The sequence below is a fragment of the Dermacentor albipictus genome, unplaced genomic scaffold (genome assembly GCF_038994185.2).
Source record: "Dermacentor albipictus isolate Rhodes 1998 colony unplaced genomic scaffold, USDA_Dalb.pri_finalv2 scaffold_18, whole genome shotgun sequence".
Lineage (NCBI taxonomy): Eukaryota > Metazoa > Arthropoda > Arachnida > Ixodida > Ixodidae > Dermacentor > Dermacentor albipictus.
This window is the reverse complement of record NW_027225572.1, coordinates 6,898,021-6,921,689: the sequence shown is the minus strand read 5'-3', so window position 1 is coordinate 6,921,689 and position 23,669 is coordinate 6,898,021. Positions and strand designations below refer to the sequence as shown.

The window sequence follows — 23,669 nt, the reverse complement described above, 5'->3', positions numbered from 1 at the left end:
CAACCATCGATTACATTCCAGAAACTTCTTTTTCATGCAGGCGCGTCCTGCGCTGCGAGATAACATTTGTTAGGCGGCCAAACGTGGTCGGCCGATAAAGATAAGTGCACGTGTCACTACTATCGGCACCAGTGCAATAACGTGTTTCTCGGGGCTGATCGTACAAAGCCGCATCAGTTCAAGCATGGCGGGATACATAACTGTGGCGGACGTCAAAACCCTTAAAAGAAAACTACGAAGATTCCTGCCTTTATAGTCTGTATTGCCTGTGTGTTTGATTGGTAGATGCGGATCTCGCTGTGCGAGCACCACCAGTCGCCCCGTCAGCGTGGTTTTTACTCGGGTAGATAGATGGTCACTGACTACGCTAATGCAAGGACGGCAAAGCACGCCGCGGCAAGGCGAGCTTCTGTGTGCGCGAGCACGTGTGTTGATTTTATTTTTTGCAATTTTCATAAAGTTGTTGCAGCTAATTGCGCTACGGAAAACAAAAATGTACTGTGATTTTGTGTGCTATGTGTGCAGTTGGTGGAATATAAAGTCATAAACAATAATTACGTGAGCCTTGCTTCAAAATATTCGGTTTAATTGGCTTATCATGCCTATGAACATCCGAGCCCAATGAAGAAGTGACCAACCATGAATTGGCATTCAGAATTATATTTGCATGTATATACAGGCGAATGCAATGTTTTATTTCAATACAAACAGCAGAATAGCAATACAACAAATTATAGTTTTTGAGCATCACTATAACCTCCGTGGTTGCTTAGTGGCTATGGTGTCGGGCTGCTGAGGACGCGGCCGCAGAATGGATTCCCGGCCATGGCGACCGCATTTTCGATGAGGGCGAAATGCGTGAACACCCATGTTTAGATTTAGCTGCACGTTGAAGAACCCTAGCTGGTCCAAATTTCCCGAGTTCCCCTCTACGGCGTGCCTCTTAATCAGAAAGTGGTTTTGGCACGTAAAACCCCATAGTTTAATGTAATTTTTACCATCATAATATATTTAGTTGTCATAAAAAATATGTAGCAGTGCAGTCACAGCTCCTAATAGATACATTACTACCAAGTGGTAGAGGTATATCTTACATATCATGGTTGTGAACATAATAGCTATTTAGGAGTTCATTATTTCAGTTTTATATTGCTGTATGTCTGTCAGGTTGCGCAAGCGCCAGACCAGCAAAAATATCTTTTAGTGCAAACAAACATAAAAACAGTCTTAGCTCATTAATGTAAAAAAAGTTCGTGTTGTGGAACACAAGTCTTGAACGAACGCATTCAGTACAAAAAGTAAGCTAAACAAAAGTAATACAGTACCTAAGCTAGTTTTCGTGGGCCCTAACATCATTGTATGTTTGCCACTAACCCCTTCTCTTATGCAGGAACCAGGCTGTCAACACAAGTACGCAGAGCAACTGCCTTTCTAAGTATGCTGTGTGCGCTGCGCTTGCAATGGTGTGCAAGTGGAGAAGAGCTCCAGACAACATGTCCTGCTCTACGGCAATAGTTATTGCACTGTTCTGGCAAAGACGTCTATCTCCTTTCTGACGTCCTACCATCTCAAACAACACCACTAAAAGCAGTTTCATTGCATGTATTTGCCTTCATAGGCGCCTTGTAGCTTAGGTCATTGTATTTTCCTTCCATATTTCTTTTCTTCGGCCATATTTTAATAAACAGTATGTACCCCTCATTAACTTATAGTCAGTCCAAGTGGCAAAGTTTTCTAAAACTATAAATTAACATTAGGCTCGTCTTCTTGTGCTTTGATAGGATTGCAAATAGAGCGTGAATTGTGGTCCTGCAAACAGAAGCAGTAAGACTGCTGGCAAAATATATTCTAGAATAAAACACCATCCGTGTTCTAGACAGTAGCCTGTCGGGCGTAGGCACCCGACGGCGTGTAATGGTAAATCCTTGTGGAATATATGCTGTTTCTGTTCTGGCTCTAGCTTCAGCTTAAGATAAATTATGAAGGCAGGAACAATTATTATTTTCATTGGATGCGAATGACAGTTGTCTTCCATGGGGTTTGCAGAACCTCAGCAATTGACCGAGGACCAAAACCAATAATTGCAGCGTATCTTGTGGGATCCTAGAATAGGCCAAGTGGTTATTCAGATTGTAAGAATGACGACGCTGAAAAATACAGTATAGAGTGCATTACTACCGTTATTTCAGAGAAGCTGAGATCAACCATGAAAATTATGGCATATGTGTAGTGTACACTTGCTCATGCTGTAGTAGCTTTAGTACACTACTAAATACTCAAATGCTGGCTACAAATACTACGAAATTGCTATATCACAAAGTGTGGGCAGTAAAACGCTCACGTCGCAAACGCAACACGCCATGAGCAACTCATGACTTCGCACATCATAATCAGGAATATATAACATGCACTATATTATAATATAATTACACACAACTACATTGTTATATTGTTATGGCCATATTGTTATACCAACCAAAAGTATTGTACAAATGGTGATTTCTGCAGTAGTTAAGGAAGCGTTTTTCCTTTTTTTCCTTTTATGTACTATGTAACATAACCTGTTTGTTTCTTTCTGTAAAATTGTGCCCACCTGCTTTGGTCTCAACTGAGACTGGCAGTATTACAAATAAATAAATAAATAAATAAAAACGAAGAATAAAACGATTAGGTGAAAATGAACAATCAAGGAAAAAGTACTTTAACAAAACCCTTCATGTGTTCCTGAAGTCTTCGCTACAATAGTTTTGGATGCACTTCAGCGATAAAAAAGGAGAGTTAGACCAGATAAAAAGCATATCTGAAATGATCACTGAAAAGACGCAGATAGCAGACTGCTTCAGTGTATTCTTCAAGTCAATATTTACGAAGACGAGAACAGAGCAAGGAAACAAGGAGCGCAGGGGATTGGGCGCCTGCGCAATGGGCCCACTAGAAATCACTCAGGCAGGCACATTTCCACAATTGCTTACGCTTGATACGAATAAAGCAAGAGGACCAGACGGGATCCCAAGTGAACTTTTGTAGCGATATGCTGAGTGGGTGTCATTTTATCTAAGAATAGCATTTGGAAAATCCATGGAACCCAGTTCACTACCTAAATATTGGCCCAGCGCTGTTGTGATCCCGGTTTTTAAATCCTGCAGTCAAGGTCAAGTTAGCAACTATTGCTCCATATCACTTATTTCTGCGATTTATATGCTTTTAGAGCATGCAAAAGCAAAGCATATCATTCTTTTCCTTGAAGTGAATAACTTTTTTTGATCCGGATCCGCGGATCCAGATCATGAGTCTGAAATGATCAGAAGAATAAGAATGGGCTGGGGTGCGTTTGGCAGGCATTCTCAGATGATGAACAGAAGGTTGCCGTTATCCCTCAAAAGAAAAATGTATAACAGCTGTGTCTTACCAGTACTCACCTACGCGGCAGAAACCTGGAGGCTTACGAAAGGGGTTCTGCATTCATTGAGGACGACGCAACGAGCTATGGAAAGAAGAATGATGGGTGTAACAACAAGGGGGATAAGAAGAGAGCAGATTGGGTGAAGGGACAAGCGCGAGTGAATTACATCTTAGTTGAAGTCAAGGAAAAGAAATGGGCATGGGCAGGGCACGTAATGAGGGAAGATAACCGGTGGTCATTAAGGGTTACGGAGTGAATTCCAAGAGAAGGGAAGCGTAGCAGGGGGCGGCAGAAAGTTAGGTGGACGGAAGAGATTAAGAAGTTTGCAGGAACAACATGGCCACAATAAGCACATGATCGAGGTAGTTGGAGTAATATGGGAAATGCCTTTTCCCTCCAGTGGGCGTAGCCAGGCTGATGATGATGATCAACAATTTTGTTTGGTCCCAACTAGGATTCATAAGTGCATTATTCACTGTTTCGCAACTGATTGACACGGCTGATGATTTTTATCCGGCTTTGGATGCCTGCGAACGAATTGACGTCGTTTGCACAGATTTAGCAAAAGGCCTTTGATAAGGTGCCACATTGTAACTTGCTTTTTAAAAACGTCTGAACGCAGGTACTGCTCCAGACATTGTGAACTGGATTGCAGCCTATTTGAATGGTCGGGTAGAATCCATCCGCATTGAAAACTGCTTGTCTCATTTACTAAAAGTCTTGTCTCGTGTTCCACAAGGGTCAGTTTTGGGGTCACTATTCTTCTTGATGTACATCAATTATATTTACAATGTTCTTGAATCACCTGTTATCCGCCGTTGTTGCTTAGTGGCTATGGTGTTTGGCTGCTGAGCACGAGGTCACAGGATCGAATCCCGGCCACACTGTAAAATAATTTACACCCCTAAGGGTTTTTTTCGGTGTCTATAACTAACCCCCTAGCACCCTTGAAAAAGCTGGGTTTTATAGGGAATTACACCCTTATGATGGTTATTCTATATTCCAATAACACCCTATCCCTTGAGGGTGTTTTGAACAACATATTACCCTTCGACCCATGGGGTGTAAGGGTGTGATCAGGAATATATTACCCCTTCACCTATCGGGTGTTATGAGCAATATAATAGCCCTTGAAGTACGGCATGTGGAATCGGGTACATATGCGCTTCATTGTTTGTTTCTAAGTCTACAGTTAGGCTAGCACACAGAAATGTTATGCATGGTGTGCATACAATAGGTAATGTGTTTACAAACGCACTGCATAGCAACTTTGAGAGAAAACACATTATCACTTGTGAGTGTTCTGCGTGAAATGGTCTCATTTATCACAGATACAGAGTGACTGCATGGAGGGTCATTTATTCTAGCCTCGTGTACAATATTTTGAGCTTGCACTATGCCTTGTGGTGACAAGTCTTGCGGCCATTCTACATTTAAGAACAGTCTCATTCAAACCAAAGTTCCAGGGCACAGGCGAGGATGATGATGCCTTTTTGTAGCTCCATTCCAATGTCCTAAGGCGAGCCATCATAGATGAAGCCATTTCTTCATTGATCACTGTAGCCATCTGCTTCTTTTCTACCTGCAAAATGATTTGTTGCAATTTAATGTCAGGAAAAGTACACGAAACATGACTAGCAGCGCTTCCCTGCATCATTCACTTTAATATTTCAAGATCACATGAAGAGCAGGTTAAAGAAAACAAGCACAGATAGTGCTTACTTCCAGGAAATCGTTATTTCGAAAGAATAAGGCATTTAATCTGCCACATCATGAATGTAGGAGAGACAGGCTACACAACTATATGAGGGCAATTCAGAAATTATTACCTCCAAGCCCACTACTTTGCCAATATTACAGCAAACATTTTGAACTTTTTATCATTGATGCACTTATGCTTAAGCTATCGAATGTCACTTGCCTCGCCTTCCTATCTCTTCTCGTTCCAGAGTAATCGAGCAATTCATGGCATCCAGTGGTGACGTCCAGTTGAAACAACAGGCTGTAATTGAATTTCTGACTGTGGAAGGTTGTGCGCATATCAACATTCATGGCCATTTGACTGCAGTTTACAGGAATGCCTGTGTTGACGTCAGCACTGTGCAGAGGTGGGCAAGGACTGTGAAAGACCAAAATCCTACCACATCAAATCTCCCGGATCAGCACCGAAATGGATGGCCCACAATGGCTTCTGATGAGGGTCATGAATATCAGCAGATGAGTTGACTCGGTGCAATCGCAGGATCAAGCAACACCAGATTGCAACACTCGCCATTTCCATTGCCTCAGTGAACCACATCATTAAAGACCTGCGTTACAAGAAGAGTTGCGCTTGTTGGGTGTCACGGCAACTGACGACTGACATGAAAAAGTCAAAGCATAGCCAACAAGTTCAATTCTTGTAACCCAGGAGGTTTTTAATTATGTGGTTCACTGAACCAATGGAAATAGCGAGTGTTGCTGCAATCTGGTGTTGCTTGATCCTACGATTGACCCGATTCAACTCGTCTGCCTGATGTTGATGATCCTCATAAGAAGCCATTGTGGGCCGTCCAGTTCGGTGCTGATCCTGGACATTTGACGCGGCTGGATTTTGATGTTTCTCAGTACTTGCCCACCTACGCACAGTGCTGATTTCAACACAGGCATCCCCGTAAACTGCTTTCAGATGGCAATGAATGTTGAAGGGCGCAGAACCATCCGCAGTGAGAAATTCAATTACAGCCCACTGTTTCAACCGGACATCACCACTGGATGCCATGCATTGCTCGATTACTTTGGAACGTGAAGAGATAGGAAGATGGGGCAAGTGACATTCTATAGCTTAAACATCAGTGCATTAATGATAAAGAGCCAAAATGTTTTCAGTACTACTGGTAAAGTAGTGGGTTGTGCATCAGTGCACAACCCACTTTTGTGCCTCAGTGCATAAAAGTACATTTTGTTAAAAAAGTAAGTGGAACAACAGTGCATTTTTCCGGCAAGTTTGATGGTGCATATCTCCAAACTGACGCCATTCTGGAAATCAATTCCAAGTAGATACACCTTGTAATCTCACTGGCTATGATTCGTAAATTACAATATGTGCCCCAGATATGTGGTGGCGCTGGCAAACACTCCCAGCGTTCTACAAGGAAGCATAAATACCCAAGAAAGTGATGGGGAAACGGCGCCCGCAGTAGCTCAATTGGTAAAGCATCTAACGCGTAATACAAAGACGTGGGTTCGTTCCCCACCTGCAGCAAGCTGTTTTTTCATCCACTTTCATTTCCATTAATTTATCATTTCTTTATTTCATTTGTTAATCACAAGTAATTTACCCTAACTTGTCCTTGGTGTCAGTGTTTGCTGGCTTCTTAGGATATGATTAATAAACATCGGGTTTCTTGGTTAAGCCCCTTTCTTTTCGGTTATATTAGCTATAATGTAATTCATTCGAAAGATAATAAATTTTTTTAATTAGTTTAATATGTTTCAATTTCTTGTGCTAGATATATCTGCGTGTTTGAATATTCCTGCTCAAGGACTAGAATTATGCTATATGCAACAGGACTAATTTAAAAATTCCACAAGACTGAAAATCATCACCCTGCATAAAAACAGTGTTAATTTAAAAACAAGCTTCAGTGAACCTTATTGATTCAGCAAATGGCCAGTGTAACTAGTCTGATCATCCTGGAAATCTTTTGTAGCTTATAAGCATAGTGAATTTCAATTCCACATTTAGGAGTGCAAATTTTTCTAGAAGTCAGCCTTTTCTTTTTAACAGCTAGCATCCCTGCCAGTTTGCTTAAACATAATGTTGCATGACTTCAACAGTACTGCACAATCACTTTTTTCTGCTCACAGTGTCTCTGGTCCTGATAATTTACCCAATGTATTTTTGCGACGCTATGCCGAAATAATTGCGAAGTTTCTTTTTGTGTTGTTTAAAAAATCTCTGCTGTCATCAAAACTTCCGGTTGAATGGAAGACTGCTCGAGTTGTTCCCATCTTTAAAAAAGGTGACTGCACATTACTACAAAATTACCGTCCTATTTCTTTAACTTCCGCATGCTGTAAAATGCTCGAACATATTATTGCTAAACATATTAACAAATTTCTTGAAGAACACTCCATATTAAGCGACTTTCAGCATGGGTTTAGAAAGGGCTATTCTACAATAACACAATTAGTTACAATAGTACACACCTTTGCTAAAACACTGGATATGAATGGTCAAATAGACACCATATTTATGGATTTCAGCAAAGCATTTGATAAAGTTCACCACGAAAAACTGATTCAAAAACTAAAAAACATTAATCTTCCAGACATTTTAATATCGTGGATTCAAGATTACCTCACGAATAGAGTGCAATTTGTTTCAGTCGATGGGTGCAGCTCCAGTTGTCTCCCAGTCACCTCTGGGGTGCCCCAAGGAAGCGTCTTGGGGCCTTTGCTTTTTCAGATTTACATAAATGATATTGTTAATGTGGTTACTCCAGGAACTCATATTCGCTTGTTTGCTGATGATTGTGTCGTTTTCCGTCAAATTACGTGTACTAACGATCAAAACGAACTTGACCAGTGTCTTCGAAATGTTCTTGATTGGTGCAGCGAGTTTTCCATGGTTCTTAACACTGAAAAAACAGTTTCGATGCAAATAACACATAAAAAGAACCCAATTAACCACGTGTATACACTCGGATCATCAACACTAAAGCAGGTTAATAGCTACAAATATCTAGGTGTAACAATCACAAGCCGTCTTTCCTGGAACTCACATATAGATAACATATGCTCCTCTGCATTTAAAAAGCTGTGTTTTCTGAGGCATAAACTAAGAAATTCACCTTCTCACATAAAACTTCTAACGTATAACACTTACATCAGGCCAAAGCTCGAGTATGCTTCGGTTGTTTGGGACCCATTCACTAAACTTAACATAGATAAATTAGAAAGGGTTCAAAGAAAAGCTGTTAGGTTTATCTATTCCAAATTTAAAATCACCGACTCCCCCACTGACCTCATGGCGGCTAACAATATTGAAACACTTGAAACGCGAAGAGGAAAATATCGCCTTGAATTTCTTTATTCTTTACTTAACCATAAGTTTGCTTTGGATCCTTCACAGTACATATCCCCTCTAACCACACGTTATACCCGACATCATCACATTCACTCATTGACACCGTATTTTGCGAAAACTGACTGTTTTAAATATTCCTTTTTTCCGCGGACAATATCCGATTGGAACCATGTTATGACATCTTAATAGTTTGCAATATTTGTCTCCTTATTTTTATGTATATTTCTTTTCATTGTGTTCTGTATCTTTTGAGTTTTAAGAATATATGCCTGTCCTGCTTGGACCCTGAAAAGGGTCTGCAGTATGTACTAAATAAAATAATAAATAAATAGTGATGTGTCTTTAGCAGCTGAGATAATGTTCATGCAGATAAACATCAGAAAACATTGCAATAACTGCCAAGAAAATGCAATCATGCGTTTTGTTTACAAAAGAGCATGTGCTCTACCTTCTGCCAGGTTTGTTTTCCGTGTCAGGCTAGAACGGAACTTGCACAAGAGGCACCTTTTGCATCCATGAAGATATTTTATGAGGTTATGGTGGTGTCGAAACATGACATCAACCATAACACTTTAAACTATTTTATTAAACGTGTATTTGTACAAAGATAGAAAAGGCACCAATTTTGAATTTATCACATTTGGTTTAGAGTACCATAGTATAAATGGCTCAACTAGTACAGGTACGCAAACGGGCTAGTTGGTATTGGTCGATGACGTTAGACAATGTGAACTCGACAAAGGATGGAGAAAGAGGCGATAGCATTTGTTCCATTTCTCGCCACTTTTGACGTCCCTTGTACAAGTCTGCGCTGTCTGTCGAACATCATGGATCAACTAGTACATCCTGAAAAAAATATGTCATGAAAGAAAACTTGACTTTCAACCTCGACAATTCTGCCTGTTAGGTATTATGGTTTCTTTAGAACTTATTTCTTTATACAAAGTCAGACCCATCAAGTAAAGCTTACTGAGAAAGAAATGAAGAACAACGTCAACACCTCTCAAGGCACATGCATCAAAGGAGTCAGAGCATCATACACATTACCTTTAGGTGCAAGAGTATTCTCTTTCTTAGGCAAACTGCATTTCTAGTTTCTTAGAGCCTATATATTTATTTGCCACAGCTATGGGAAAATCACAAGGTGGAAAAGATGTGTTGGTGCAATTTCAACTATTATGTACAACAGCAAAAGGTAAAGCACAGGAAGCCTCACTGCTCCTCTGTCTAAATGACATTCAGTTTCATTTGTCATGTCCACTCCTATCCTGATGGCAGCAGAAACAGGAAGACAGCAGCGTGGTTCAGAAAGTAGATGAAGGAGCTGATATCCTAGCTGACATAAAGAGTAAAAAAAGGGAGCTGGTCAGGCCATGTAGTGCAGACGTGAGACATCATTAACTAGCGCGAAAAAGACAACGGACGACAGCTAGAAGCACACAGGACAGAACTCTAGGCTTCAACTGAAATTTTGGCTACACAGAAACATAGGATTCAGGGGATGCGACCTCAACGCATGGAAGCAACATTTATCTTTCCTTTTCCCTGCCTGACACAGGAGGTATTGGAGCCAATCGATGGGAAGGTTCATTTCGAGATACGAACACTCTTTTTTGGCGAGAGCAAGGGAAGGGGTGCTTACACACTTATCACCCGCTTTTCGATGCAAAGTGCTTCGAATATTTTCATGTCGACCTGCCTCTAGAGCCGCGTGGGCAGATGAGTGCTTTGAAACTGCTCAGTGCATGAGCACTTACAGCAATGATTGGCCAGATGGCCACCAGCCATGACAGCTGCCCTATCTTTGTTCCCCCAAGCGGTCGTTTAAACACCGACCTGTTTGGCTTGAGGACACATAGGGGAGCTTTGAGTGCCTTGGTGGTTGGTGGCCACATGGCCAATCATCGCCATACGTGCTCATGCACCGAGCAGTTTCAAAGCAATCGTGTGCTCAGGCAGCTCCAGAAGCAGGTACATAGGGAAATATACGAACCACTTTGCATCAAAAAAGTGGGGAATAGGTGTGTAAGCACCCGTCTCTGGCTCTTACCAAGAATGTTCGTAAGTGAAATTAACCTGTTCATAAATTTGTTCCGATAGCTCCTGTGTTGTGTCTGCCCGTCGACATTCTGTGCATTCCATGTTTCTGTGTAGCGAAAATTTCAGTTGAAGTCTAGACTTCTTTCTTATGTGCTTCTTGATGTTGTCTTTTTCACGCTAGTTATTGGTGTCTCAAGTCTGCAATGAGCACCAATTAGCCCAAGTGCCTTCTTCAACCATGTAATGCATAGGGCAGATAACCGGTGGCACATTCGAGTTACAGAATGGATGCCAAGAGAAGAGAAGGGTAGTCAAGGATGGTAGAGAAGTAGACTACGATGAAGTCAAAAAATTTTGCAGGCTTCACTTCGAATCAGCTAGCGCAAGACAGGGGTAATTGGAGCTCACTGGGGGAGGTCTTCATCCTCCGGTGAAAAAAATATGTAGGCCAATTGTGATGAAAAAAGTATACCTGTCGGGTCAGACGTCTTCACTGTCTTTTCAGCAACGTGTAGGCCGAAGACGGCCAGTCGGTTCCCATGCAATTGCTTCATGCTAACTGCAACTGCATGGGCACAAGAAAACAACCCACCATTAATACCATTCGAGATTGACGACTCGATAAAAGAGCCTCTCAAAACTGCAAATACAATTAAGCATTTACCAGCTTAATAAATACATATATAAAGGCCAAGAATAGTTACAATAACCATACACTTTATAACTAGACATTAAAATAAGGTAGTGAAGCGTACAATAACCGTAGGACGCTAAGTGCAATTCATTTCAGAAAAACTGTTGACAACCGACAGGACGCCTTAGGCAGGGTTCAGTCACACAACAAGAAAACAAATAGTAATAATAAGCACGCCTGCGTGAAACCAAGAAACGAGTACAAGGACGAGAAAAAAATTGATTAGGCTCGGTGTGCTTATTTATACAAAAAGATAAATTTATAAACAAATAGCGCAACCACGCATTCATCCGCAACAGCACGACAGCTTCCATAACAAACGAGCACAACTTAAAGCGATTGATAAGTACAGTCGCGGTCAAAAATACGCGGCCCACGGCTCCAGTCGGCGGAGCGGCCGCGAGCCGCACCGCGGCGCTCGCGTCGGCGCTGCGAGAGTTTGCGCTCTGACGACAGGTATCTCCCTCGCTATCTCGAAACAGCTGAACGATGCACTTGAACTTTATCAACCGTGTTACGTATCCGCCCGAGAGCGAGGGAGATACCTGTCGTCAGAGCGCAAACTCTCGCAGCGCCGACGCGAGCGCCGCGGTGCGGCTCGCGGCCGCTCCGCCGACTGGAGCCGTGGGCCGCGTATTTTTGACCGCGACTGTACATAGCCGGGACGGTCGTGGTTCTTTTGTTTTGCCTTAGTTCTAGTCATGAAACCACAAGCATTGCAAGCTGCCTGCGCCATTACCTACCACGGGACCTCCGACAAAAAAAAAATAATAACAATTGAGTGAAAGTACACTAGCGACATTTAATACGGTTGTCACACTGCACACTTTTGGCCGCGATCGATCCTGACTAGAATCGAATTTCTGGACGCATTTGGCCTCGTTGCACAATCGGTGGACGGGAGCCAATCGCGGTCAAAAATTTCGATCCAGAACGCGCTCAATCGTGCTCGAAAGTGGCCGTGTGACACCGGTATAAGTCTGCGCCCATCTTTGGTAACAGAAAGAACCAATTAGTCAAACCAAAGTATTATTTCCCTGCCTGCGCCGAATACTGACGCGTAGCAGTACTTAATTCTCTACAACTCTAGTTGAGGACACGTGAACAATGAAACATTCATTTTTTTTTCTTTTTCACATTCGGTGCCCATAGGCTACGCATGGAGTACATATACTACACTCGCATCCAACACACCTTGCGCTGTCCTTTAAATAAATTACGCGAAAATTACTACCACAATGACGCACCATTAAAAACGCGACGCTGAACGTGGCTACGTACATACGTACCTTTTATATGAGCAGTTCATGCGCCTTGCAAAAGGCCCTCGGTTTGAAGGCGGAGCGCTGTCACGATCTGTACTCTGGGCACGCCGTTTCGTTTACGTAGTGGATGGACCATGTTGACGATGCATTCCACCGAAAAACAAAACGTCCACTTCATCACTGTTCAGGCCGAATGGAAGATGTTTTCTCCTTCGCCACGAATGACGGCCGTCGTAGGCGTAGTAAACACACTGTCACAAAGAAACACCGATGTCGTAGGCCGCTGGTGCCCTTCTTTCTCACGCATAATCGCGTCGCCTTCACTCCGGACGCTCACTTCGCGTCGATGAGCACAAAAGTACACGAAAACAACGAGGTGGTACAACCTAAACGCAGCAAAAAACAATCTAATTACTCACAACTTCAAGAATGTCACGGAGAACACACACATGTGCTCCCGGCGGCCCGCCGCGAGACGCAGGAAATGACGTAGCGGCGATAGCGGCGACACCCGTCGGGGGAAGTTATTTCAATTTCGGTTTCGTTTTCAAGGCATAAAAACAAATTTTCTTTTAAACTATGTGTGTGTATTACTTTCCAAGCTATTTATTTTACGCTACCTCTAAGCAATTTTCTGTGTTTAGGGGTAGTTTCACTGGAAATTTATTTCCAGAAACATGGGCTGGTATCAAATCAAATGGGGCAAAGGTGGGCTGGTAACTGCGTGTAAGTGAATTTATTTGTCGATGCTTTCTTTTTTGTTTGTTTGCTTGGACGTTCATTTGTAAAGAGACGTGGCCCTTCCTGATTGTATAAGATACAGAGGTACTTGCGAGTCTGTCTTTTCTTTTACGCACAGAGAAACAGAGAGAGAAAAAAAGCTTTAATTGGCATTTCCAAGAAGTTCACAATGCTCATATTTCTGAACTGGAGTGCTCACTCAAATTTTAAATAGCTTGGATTAACGGCAGATATAAAAGTACTTGCATAATAGCTTTCTAAACGTATAGGCGACACCACGAAATTTCACATGTGCAGAATTACACGAAAACCTTAAGTTTCCAAGTACGAAAAGTCTTTCTTTGCCTGCTGTCGTGAAAGTGCAACCGAAGCGAATCCAGATCTCGGGGTTTTTTTTTTCTTTGTTTTTATGAGCGGGTGAGTGAGTGGGGCCTATGACCGCTCAAAAGAAAGAACAAATATAACAACGATTCCCCTCTGGTGGACAGCACCGTGAGTTGTCGTTGTCATAATCTGATGTCGGTCTTTGTCTTACTGCAGTTGCTTATAATAGCAATTTGAACGGGTAATGAGGAAGATATATTCAAAATCGAGGTATTTTGTGCATGCGGTAGACAAGTCATTTTCGACTCAACTACGCTCGCCCTCAAACTACCACGAGCAGAGAAATTTAGTATTGTTCCCATTCAATAGCTGTGCCTATACCATCGCCGAACCCCTTTGCTCGGCGAGGGTGCAGCTGTGGTAAAGGCTATTGAATGACAACAACAATTTCCTGGCAAAGTGTGGGAACTGTGATGACATTTCGTCTGGGTGTTGGCTTTAAGTATTCTCTTGTCTCCCCTTAGTACCATACTGTCTCTCCTCTGCGCTGTTGCATGTGAGTACAAAAAAATAAGTGCTGCACCTTCTGCACTACTTTCGCGGTGGGTGGGGGTGGGCAGAAGGGGGCTAACGCGTAATTAGTCTTCCAGAGGGCATTGTGTCGATGGCCAGGGTGTTTCAGTGGGCATTGTGACGGCCAAAGAGGTCCAAAGAGTATTGTAGCGATGCCCACGAAGTTCTCGCTAAAAGGACTCGCACACGCCTTCCCCGCGTCCCTCTCATGTTCATTATGCACGCTCTCAAACCACCCACCGACGCGGCTGGCAAGCCAGTGACAGCAGCAGCAGCAGAATTGGAAAAAGTGAGGGAGGAGGCATAGAAAGCTTCGCTTTAAAATCTGACAGAGCGCCCCTGTGCACGCTGTAACCTGCAATCCAGAGCTCTGGTGTTTTGACAAAATTCAATTTCATTCTGCAAAGTATTTCTTTCCCGTATTCAGCATGTGCACCTGTCCTACCCGTCTCGCGAGGGGAGACGGGCGAGTCTCGCGCAGGTCTACATATGCCAAGACATCGCGAACGTACTTGGCAGGTGGGCAGTAGCGCGCACACTTGAAAAATGCCTCACCACTCTTCCGTGAACAAAGATGGGTCTGCAAATGTCCCGCCAATTTCTGGAATCTCGTTATATCTACAATGATTGGCTTGTTATCCTATTCATGCATGCAATAATACTGCCTCCAACTTGGGAGGGGAAATATTTCAGTAAATACCGTTGTTAGTCGGTGTTGTAAATACTTTATGCATCGCAAGTTGTACGTTGGTTCTCTATACTTTCTTAGATTATTCTCCCTTTCTTTTTGAGCACTCCGTTCAGGCAGCTGTTTGTAAGCCAGTAGAACGTTCCTTTACTATACAACTACAAACTTAATAGTTTCTTTTTGTACAGCCAGCTTCGTAAATTAACGCAGACGCGAAGCCATGAGCGTTTTGCACGGCTCTTTCTGCAGATGCTGCTTGAGCAAAGCATTGTGGTGGGTGAGAAGGCTCAAGTTTGCCAACGAACCTACCTTGTTTATAAACTTGAGAGAAGCAGAATGAATTGGGGTTATTGATTCGGCGAAAGAAGGTCAGGTGGGGTCAAAGCTTCTCGAATCGGCGTATCTTTTGTCCGGGTATGGTTCGTCGCACCCTTTTCTGCCTGTTTTGTCATGCTTGAAAGAAACCTAGACGACCGCACTGCTTTAGAGCAATTGTGGCGCGTCCAGCTGCATGCTGTCACGTGGCCTATTCATTTTGCTAGATTCCTGGCGTCCCAAAAGCAAGAGCTGCACTAGTTCTGCCTTGCTGAAAACATTTTGAACATTTTTCTTTTGGTTAAGTATTTAATACTAGAAAAAGTAGGTGCGCGCTTTTGGATTCCGCGGAATTTGTGCGTGACGACATTTAGGAACTGTGTGCCACCTAGAACACTGTGACATAATAGATAGTAGTTCTTCAGCAACAGGTTTTTCCCAGGACATATTTAAAATGGCTTATCAAAACAGACAGTGAAACGGAGGGGGACTCTCTTCAGGAGTTTTGTCGGCTTCGGAAGCCCGACATGTCTCGGGGGGGAAGGGCTTCGGGTAAGGCAGGGCCCATTTCTGGATCCGCCACTGGTTTTTAGTGCCGTGGGACACGCCGTCTCTTCGTGCAATTGTATGTTTGTGAATGTGATAAAAACAAACAAAAACACCCTTGCACCCACCCCCAATATTCCTAGTCAGTGCACCCTTTCGGTGGGTAAAAGGGTGTTATGGCATCTAGAACTGCCCTATGCTTCGCAAAAAGTCATGATGATGGGATGTTTCTTGAATGAAAACACCCTTCAAGGGTGTTATGATTCGCAATTCTCACCATCAAGGGTGTAAATTATTTTACTGTGCACGGCGGCCGCATCTCGATGGGGGGGAAATGCGAAAACACCCGTGCACTTCAATTTAGGTGCACGTTAAAGAACTCCAGGTGGTCGAAATGTCCGATGTCTTCCACTGCGGCGTGCCTCATAATCAGAAAATGTTTTAGGGACGTTAAACCCCATAAGTTATTCACCTATTACAACAAAACTTTTTGCCGACTATTGCTTGCTCTATTCTATGGTGGCAGATGAAACCGACCAACGGAAAATTAACCGATGCCTCCAAGGTTTACATGACTGGTGCATAAAATGGCGAATGGGAATAAATTACTCGAAATCGATGTTTTCTCATTAACAAGAAAAAAGCCGCGCCTTCCTTTGACTGTAAAATTGGTGACTACTTTTTGTTGAAAGCACGTTTGAGGTATTTCTGGGTAATCATTCATCATGACCTATGCCGGCGCCTCCAGGTGGAGGAAGTCTTCTCTAGGGGTTACAGGAAACTGTTCTTTTTGAGAAAAAAAGTTGCAGCATGCACCAAAAATTTGAAGCTAATGGTGTACAAAGCATTTTTTTCGCCCGGTTTTGGAGTACGCCTCTTCAAATTGAAACCTTCACCAACTTTACTTGCGAGATAAATTCGAAACAATTCTGAGATCTCTGTGCGTTTTGTTTGTTTGAATTATTGGAGAGAGGATTCTGTAACAGATATGTTGAAATGTTGCTACTTAGAACTGCTAGAAACCCGATGAGAAAAACAGCGAATGAAATTGTTTTCTAAATAACCAAGAATGAAATCAGAATAAACGAAGAAACATACGTTCGTCCCCCTCTAAAACACAGTGCGCGCTTAACCCAGTGCCAGTATACAGCCTTGTAAAACACGCCTCGAGAGTTTTCGACACTCGTTCTTTCCTTCATGTATTAACATATGAAATGGTCTTCCGAACTGCACTGTAACAGCAAAGAATGTTAGAGGTTTAAACCCCAGTCGAATTGTATTGCAGGCAACGGGATAATTAAGAATTGTTCATGCTTACTGGTATGCTTGCATTTCTAAGAGACCTAACGCGTGTATACTTGTTCATATTTCCTATAATTTGTGTGTTATAGCTCTATGATGTTGTATTGCCGGTGCTGCTTTGAAAATTCCTCTCGTGTAATGGCCCTCAAGGGAGGGCTACAGTATTCCTCAATAAAATAAATAACGTGCTCTTCAAAACAAGATTATACAACAGTCGAAGAGGCATAAATTATGAATTCGATTTTATTATAGCATAGCTGTTCCATGTTAGTGGTTCTAAATAACAGTGTCCATTTCGCCATTTTCTCAATGTGGGGAAACTTGAGATCAGTATTAGTACACAGTTTATAAAAAATAAGCAAAGACTAATTACTAGGTAGGTTATTCAAAATTCGTCAGCATCTAGGTTCTTTCACGGAAGCGAGCTGGTGTAATTCCAACAGGCACGCACAGTATTTTAGATGCTATCAGGTCTGCCACAAGCCTTACTGTACAACAAACACTTTGTTTTTTTTTGTTATCAGCTGGTGGTTACAAGGCACAAATCGTGCACCAGAATGCCAAAAGTGTTATTGACCCCGGCCATTCGCACGCTTAGTAAATCCAGTTTACCTAAGCAACCAAAGTGACGAGACATAGCAAAAAAAAAGAGACCGCCGTTGTATGAACTTGAAAGCGCAGTTTATGGAACGTGCATCAGATATTGCCGCATAGCACATAGAAAAGGCTAAGCCTAAAAAACACTAATTCTGGTGATGAACTACTCACAAGTAAGTTTTCCGTAGATTAAAGCACTGCATAGCGTATATGTGAATCGAGGAAGCACTGGAAACGCAGGCACGAGTGCTGGTTCGTCGACCATGCGTGCTTCTATTTGAACAAATCGACTAACCACCACAGCTTCTAAAACAACGTACAGGACTCAAAAACGCTTGTTTTCTTCAACCTGCCGGAGCTACGCACTCAATCATATGCATACTGCAACATGTATACTATAACAGCATCCCCTTTACTGTAAGATTTCAAACAGGGTACTGGAATGATTATTGGACAAAAGCGGGAATCAGTACCTTCTGCGTTTTTGTTTAAGAAAGTGGAACGAATAACATATTGTCATGGCGAATCTCCCACAAGCTCCAATTAGGAAAAGAAAAAAAGAGTTTGGGCAAGCTTATGCTGCCTCGAATAATATGCTTCAGGTGCTAAAGCTCGCAGCATGCGCAACTGCAGCCAATCATTCTTTGACACATGGGAAACTTTTATCGAGAGCGTCACGGCAACTTCACGAAAACCGCATCAACATAATGTGCTCCCTGCAAAAATGGCTCACACACCGATATTGTCTGTGCGGTTGTTGCTTTCAGCAAAGTTTCAGCACCACTTGGTCTTGAAGGTAAACGAAGCTATCCATCGGCCCTTCCACCTGCTGCCGCCTTCGAAGTCAATCCGACTCGGTCACAATACGCACACAGAGAAAATCACCCATGATAACCACGATTAACAGCGGCAACGTGTACCATCAATGATGGACATCGAAACAAAGAGCAGTAGGCAAATGCCATCGGAACTGTTCTTGTTTCTCAGCCTTGCGCCATCAGCCGTCATGCTATTATAATTATTATTATTATTATTATATTATATGCGGCCTTCCCCTTTGTATTGGGTGATCAACGGGAGATCGGTCCTGGCCCTCATTCCAAGACTACGATCAAAAGAAAGAGGGCATATGAACACAAAACTAACCGACAAAAAAGAAATAAAACACAATCACTTAGCGGAGAGAGGGAGAGGAAACCACGAAAAACGGGGGTCGTATTATGTTCACATAGTCGTTAGGTCACTTCACAGGAGAGGCTCACCAGCTCTGATGCGTTTCTCTGGAGTGCCACCAAAATTCCAATCTCCTCTCAGTCACTTCTACAACTTCCCACTGCAAGCTCTCCGGGCGAAAGACCATTGCCATTGCCAGCGATTCGCGGTCCTCCGTGTCGCCCTTGACTCCGACGGGGATGGCGGCTCCAGGGTATTAAGATGGGCCAGCGGGGAATGCGACCTTCTAGCCTCTCTCGCCCCACTGCGATGAATTGCTTCGGGAAGCTAACAATTCGGCCCCCTCGGACAGTCCTGTGGTGCCAGCTGGGCGAGATACGTTATGCAGCCCGAGTATTGTTTGTTGGTTCACTGTCGCCTTCAGGGCCCAATGGTAGCAAGAAAACTCCTGGCAAAGGGTGCTCTAAGGAGTTCCCTAACGGGCTCCGGTAACCGCCACGGTCGTTTGACAGATGCAGCAGCTAACTGTGGGGTCATTCCAGGAACCAAGACGCGCCAGCTTGAGTCAAACGTGGCAATCTCCGTCTGAGAAACTCCCCTCCTTTCTTTGTGTTCAGTGAAAAAAGGTGCGCAAATGCTTGTGTGAACCCTCGCCCTCAACGCGGGTCCTTCGACGACTTTGGACGCTCCGACTGGATGAAGAGTGCGGGGAGTTTTCTCTGGCCTAGGGAACTAAAATGTACACACAGGGTTTAAGCAAACCTTTTCGGCTGGTCAGTGTGCTTCACTTCTGTCACGCTAGACTGGTGAGATATAACGTTCTCCACTTTTCATGTAGATATCGTAAATAAATGCAGTGCTCGTCGTTTTCGATAAAAACACGTTCCTTCCGTCAAGAACGTCCTTAACCTGGATAAGTCGGACGAAGGCATGGGGCAGTACCCCTTTTGCAATGCCCGACCCCAACTCTTACAGGGGCTAGCAAGGTTTGTCACTACTGTGGGCAGAATTCTAGCACACTCCATAATAATGTTATATTGCTTCCTCACGGCTGTTGCACAAGGGGCAGGTTGAGTCAAGGCTCATCGTGAATTAGGAGCGCAGTGACCGTGTTCGGAAGACTCCGCTTCAGGTTTCGCTCAAAAGGCCACTGCCTCTGGAATTATCGTAAATGGGCTCTTTCTCTCTTTTGGCAGATAGATGGACATTACTGTTTCAACAGTGCTGCATCTTGCCTCAGACCTTGCTTGACTTCGGCTGCCTCCTTCCTTAGTTTCCACCACTATGTCGGCTGTAGCGGAGTCGGAAGCCTCAACGGATCTACTCGGTACATTGTGCGAGCGTTTTCGTGCACGCCACCCATTTGGTGTTGAGGCATCACACATGAACATATTTTAACCCTTCTCAAGCCCATCTGCCTTCTGACAAAGCAGCAAGTCCATGCTCGTAGGCTAATTTTGCCACTGCCGCATCATCATCATCAGCCTATTTATGTCAACTGCAGGACGAAGGGACCTGCAGGACCTCTGTCTTGCGCCAACCGATTCCAACTAGCACCCACGAATTTCCTCATTTCACCGTTCCACCTAGACTTCTGTCCTCCTCGATTGCGTTTTCCTCTTCTTGGTAACCATTCTGTGACCTTAATGGTCCAACGGTTACCTAACCGGTGCATTACACGACCTGCCCAGCTCCATTTTTTCCTCTTGATAGCAATCAGAATATCGTCTATAGCCGTTTGCTCTCTTTGATCTCGCAATGGCAGCCAGCATCCAAGCTTTGTTGTCTGTATGTTGTGTTAAGACTGCTGCTGCAGCCCCGTCCTCGAGTGTACTTGCAATTTTCTGAATAGGCTACTCTAGCAAAGCATTGGAGATCTTTCGGGTGGGGGAGCCTGATGCTTCAAAACGAATTCGAATGATGTTATGGTGACTGCCGGTACTCTCCTAGCCTGTAGTATCAATTACCATTTCACTAGCCGACCAAAGAGGGTCGGTGATCCAAGGCAAAAATCAATTATTGAGGTTTTCTCTCTAACCACCTGTTAAGGTCGCCTACATTCGCTTGTATAGTTTATTTCTTTGATGTTAAGGTCGGCGACCTTGGCTTGTATGTTTTATTTGTGTACATGTACACGTCCAACCGTAGACTTCGCAGAAATGTTTCCTTGTAGCATTGCCATTTGTTGGGCGTGTTGGTAAATTGAAAGCATATTTAGCGCCAGCGAACAAGGACGGAAGGGAGACGACAACACAATGCGCTAACTTCAACAACTTGATTTTCAGGAAGAACACCTATATAAACCATGCAGAGTGGCGCCACTTTACCCAAATCTTACCCATCCAAAAAAGCCGTCTCCTTATCTAACAGGTCGAGTGAAGGGGCACTAACACACGTGTCTCTATTCCGCCAGATAGCCTGCGCTTCAAAGATCTCTCGCACGTCTTTATCTTTGTGCTTCGCAAGAGCCCGGCAGGATTCATACACCGTCGCACAACCGCATTCTTGACAGTGGGTTGACTGATGACCGTATTGCTTATTTTTCACAGTTTTGCAATGTTCCCGTAATCGGTCATTAAGACATCTTCCTGTCTGTCCAATGTATTTTTTCCCACAGGACAGTGGAAGCTCATATACAACACTCTCTACGCATCCCACTGGCGCTTTTCGATGATTCGTAGAGCACCCGGCAGCTGGCTTACGGTACGGGTCTGTAATTGGTAAGATTTGGATAAGGTGGCACCACTGTGCATGGTTTATATAGGTGTACTTCCTGAAAATAAAGTTGTTGAAGTTAGCGCATTGTGTTGTCGTCTCCCTTCCATCCTTGTTTGCTGGCGCTTAATATGCTTTCAAATGTTTCCTTATGTGTGTGGGCCAGGGAAGTGCGCGTTATCGCCTAGTAAGATAGGTCGCTTGGAGGCGGTGGCGTGCGTCGCTGGGCCGATGGCCTTTGACCACACGTGCGGGATGTCCCTAACCGGCAAACGCAACAAACTGGGGCTGACAAACGCTTTACTTGCCGGTGATCACCGCTGTCACCTCCATGGTTTAGGAGAAGCTGGACAAAGGATCGAAACGCGCGTGCTGGCAGCGCTTCTTGGGAGGCTGATGGGCAGATGGGAGTCGCGCGTCCCAGGCGGTCTTTCAGGCAGTTACACGGCCCGTTCTGCGTTGTGCAGCTTGTTCAAGCGCGCGGGCTGCGCGACGAGCGAACGAAAAAATTGAAGGGTTTTTCCCCGTTTTTGGCGCAGTGCTTTATTCTTGCTATTTTTTTATTGGTTTGTTTACTTTGGCGAGCTTGTGTTTGCCTTGGAGTGAGGCCGCAATGTAAAGAGTAAGGGCTAGTAGAAAAAAAGAAAGAGCGAAGAGAAGCAATAGGAGGGGCCGAAAGAAGATTGTTCGGTAGATTTGAACTAATCATTGTTTTATGACAATTGTGTGCTTTTAAACCGCTTTTGAATGGTGGAGTTCTCCGGTACTACGCTGCCGAGGGGCATCGATGTGGAATTCTCAGAAATGAATTGCTTAAAAGGGGGAAGTTGATCCTTTTTCGAGGAAGAGCAATGAGAGAGCTTGATTCGAGGACTCCGTAAGCTGTTGGCAAAATCTACATGTGATTATACCAGTGGGTTTTGACATGGTGTTTACCAAATAATGTCTGTCCTATCTATCCATTCCAATAGTAGTTTACACATCCGATCTGTATTTTTGTCCAATTCCTCAATGTGGGGATTGAAATCTCCCACTATGATCATGGGCCGAGCTAAGTTTGCTATGTCCTCTTCCAGGCATGTCACAATATCAACTTTTCGGTGATATGCATCTCTGCCTGCGCCAAGGTAAATAATTCCTAGAGTCACCTTTTGTGATACAACCTCGCCCGTCAACCACATGTGTTTAATGCACGATTCCTGGGCTCTCGTTCACTGCGACTTTTTACTGAGGAGCGCACCTATCCTGCCTCTTGTACGTTAACTGTCTACACGATTAAGTTCTTACCATACATAATTCTCACTGTTCCTGAGGTGCGTTTCTACGAAGCATGCCGGAGAGCTTTTGTTGCTCTGCGCGATATGATAGAGTTCCTACCAATTTTGTTCTCGTCTATGGCCCTGCATGTTCAGGTAGTATATTTATTGCCATTTCATACCTTATCTTTTCTTCCCTCGCAGCCTTCTTTCCTGAGCCAAAGCCTCTGGTTGTTTTTCTCATTATATTCCTTTTCTGATGTCCATTCCCTATATCCTGCTCATACGACCTGTCTGGATGTTCATATCGAGGAGCATTGATGAATGCAGGCACTAGTTCATCCGATCTCTCTGTCTCCATCGGTTGACCATTTTCGTTCGTGGGGGGTTGCCATTTGTAGCATGGCCTACCTATGGCCGCCATGAAGGACGCAACAGGCTCTGTCTCTTTCTTACTGTGGTGGTGTGCAGTCTGTGTCTCAGATGTCGTCCCAGCTCATGGGCCACACTCGTGGGGTCCACATACCTGGCCTGCCGGTCCTGATGTACTCTTTTTGCACCCACAAGCTCCACCCATTACCTCAGCTCTTCACAAGGTGATGTTACCTTCCATGAATCAGCGGTGGCAGGAATCGTGCATTTTCTAACCAGGTTTAGACTTGGATATAACATAGATAGAAACTGTATGCTTTGTGCCTGTCTCCAGTCATGCTTCTAGCTTCATGCGAAGCTGGACTACCGAGTCTGCTGGCGTTTCCAGTGTTTGTATAATGTCTTTGTTGCCAGGAACACCACTGTAGCTTCCTCCACCTCCCAGACTTCTAGGTTTGAGTCAATAGATGCACAAACGTCTCTTAGGGTGGTGTGTTCTGCGGTTCAGTACAGCACCATACGATTGTGCTTGACCGTGTGCAGAATAGGCTGTTGCAAGTTACGGGAGGTACATCGGGTAGTAACTAGTTCTAG

At 43.8% G+C, this 23,669-nt stretch overlaps 1 protein-coding gene and 1 long non-coding RNA gene across 17 annotated transcripts in view; both read right to left on the bottom strand.

Moving 5' to 3' along the window:
* The window catches only part of LOC135908735 (uncharacterized), a 1,076,237-nt gene that overhangs the window by 389,458 nt on the left and 663,110 nt on the right, over positions 1 to 23,669 (bottom strand). The window lies entirely within an intron of this gene.
* On the bottom strand, positions 4,851 to 13,006 carry LOC139052084 (uncharacterized). Its single transcript, XR_011509691.1, has 3 exons — positions 12,498 to 13,006; positions 10,987 to 11,079; positions 4,851 to 4,985 (listed from the first exon to the last, which is right to left on the bottom strand). It is a non-coding gene; the product is annotated as an uncharacterized lncRNA (long non-coding RNA).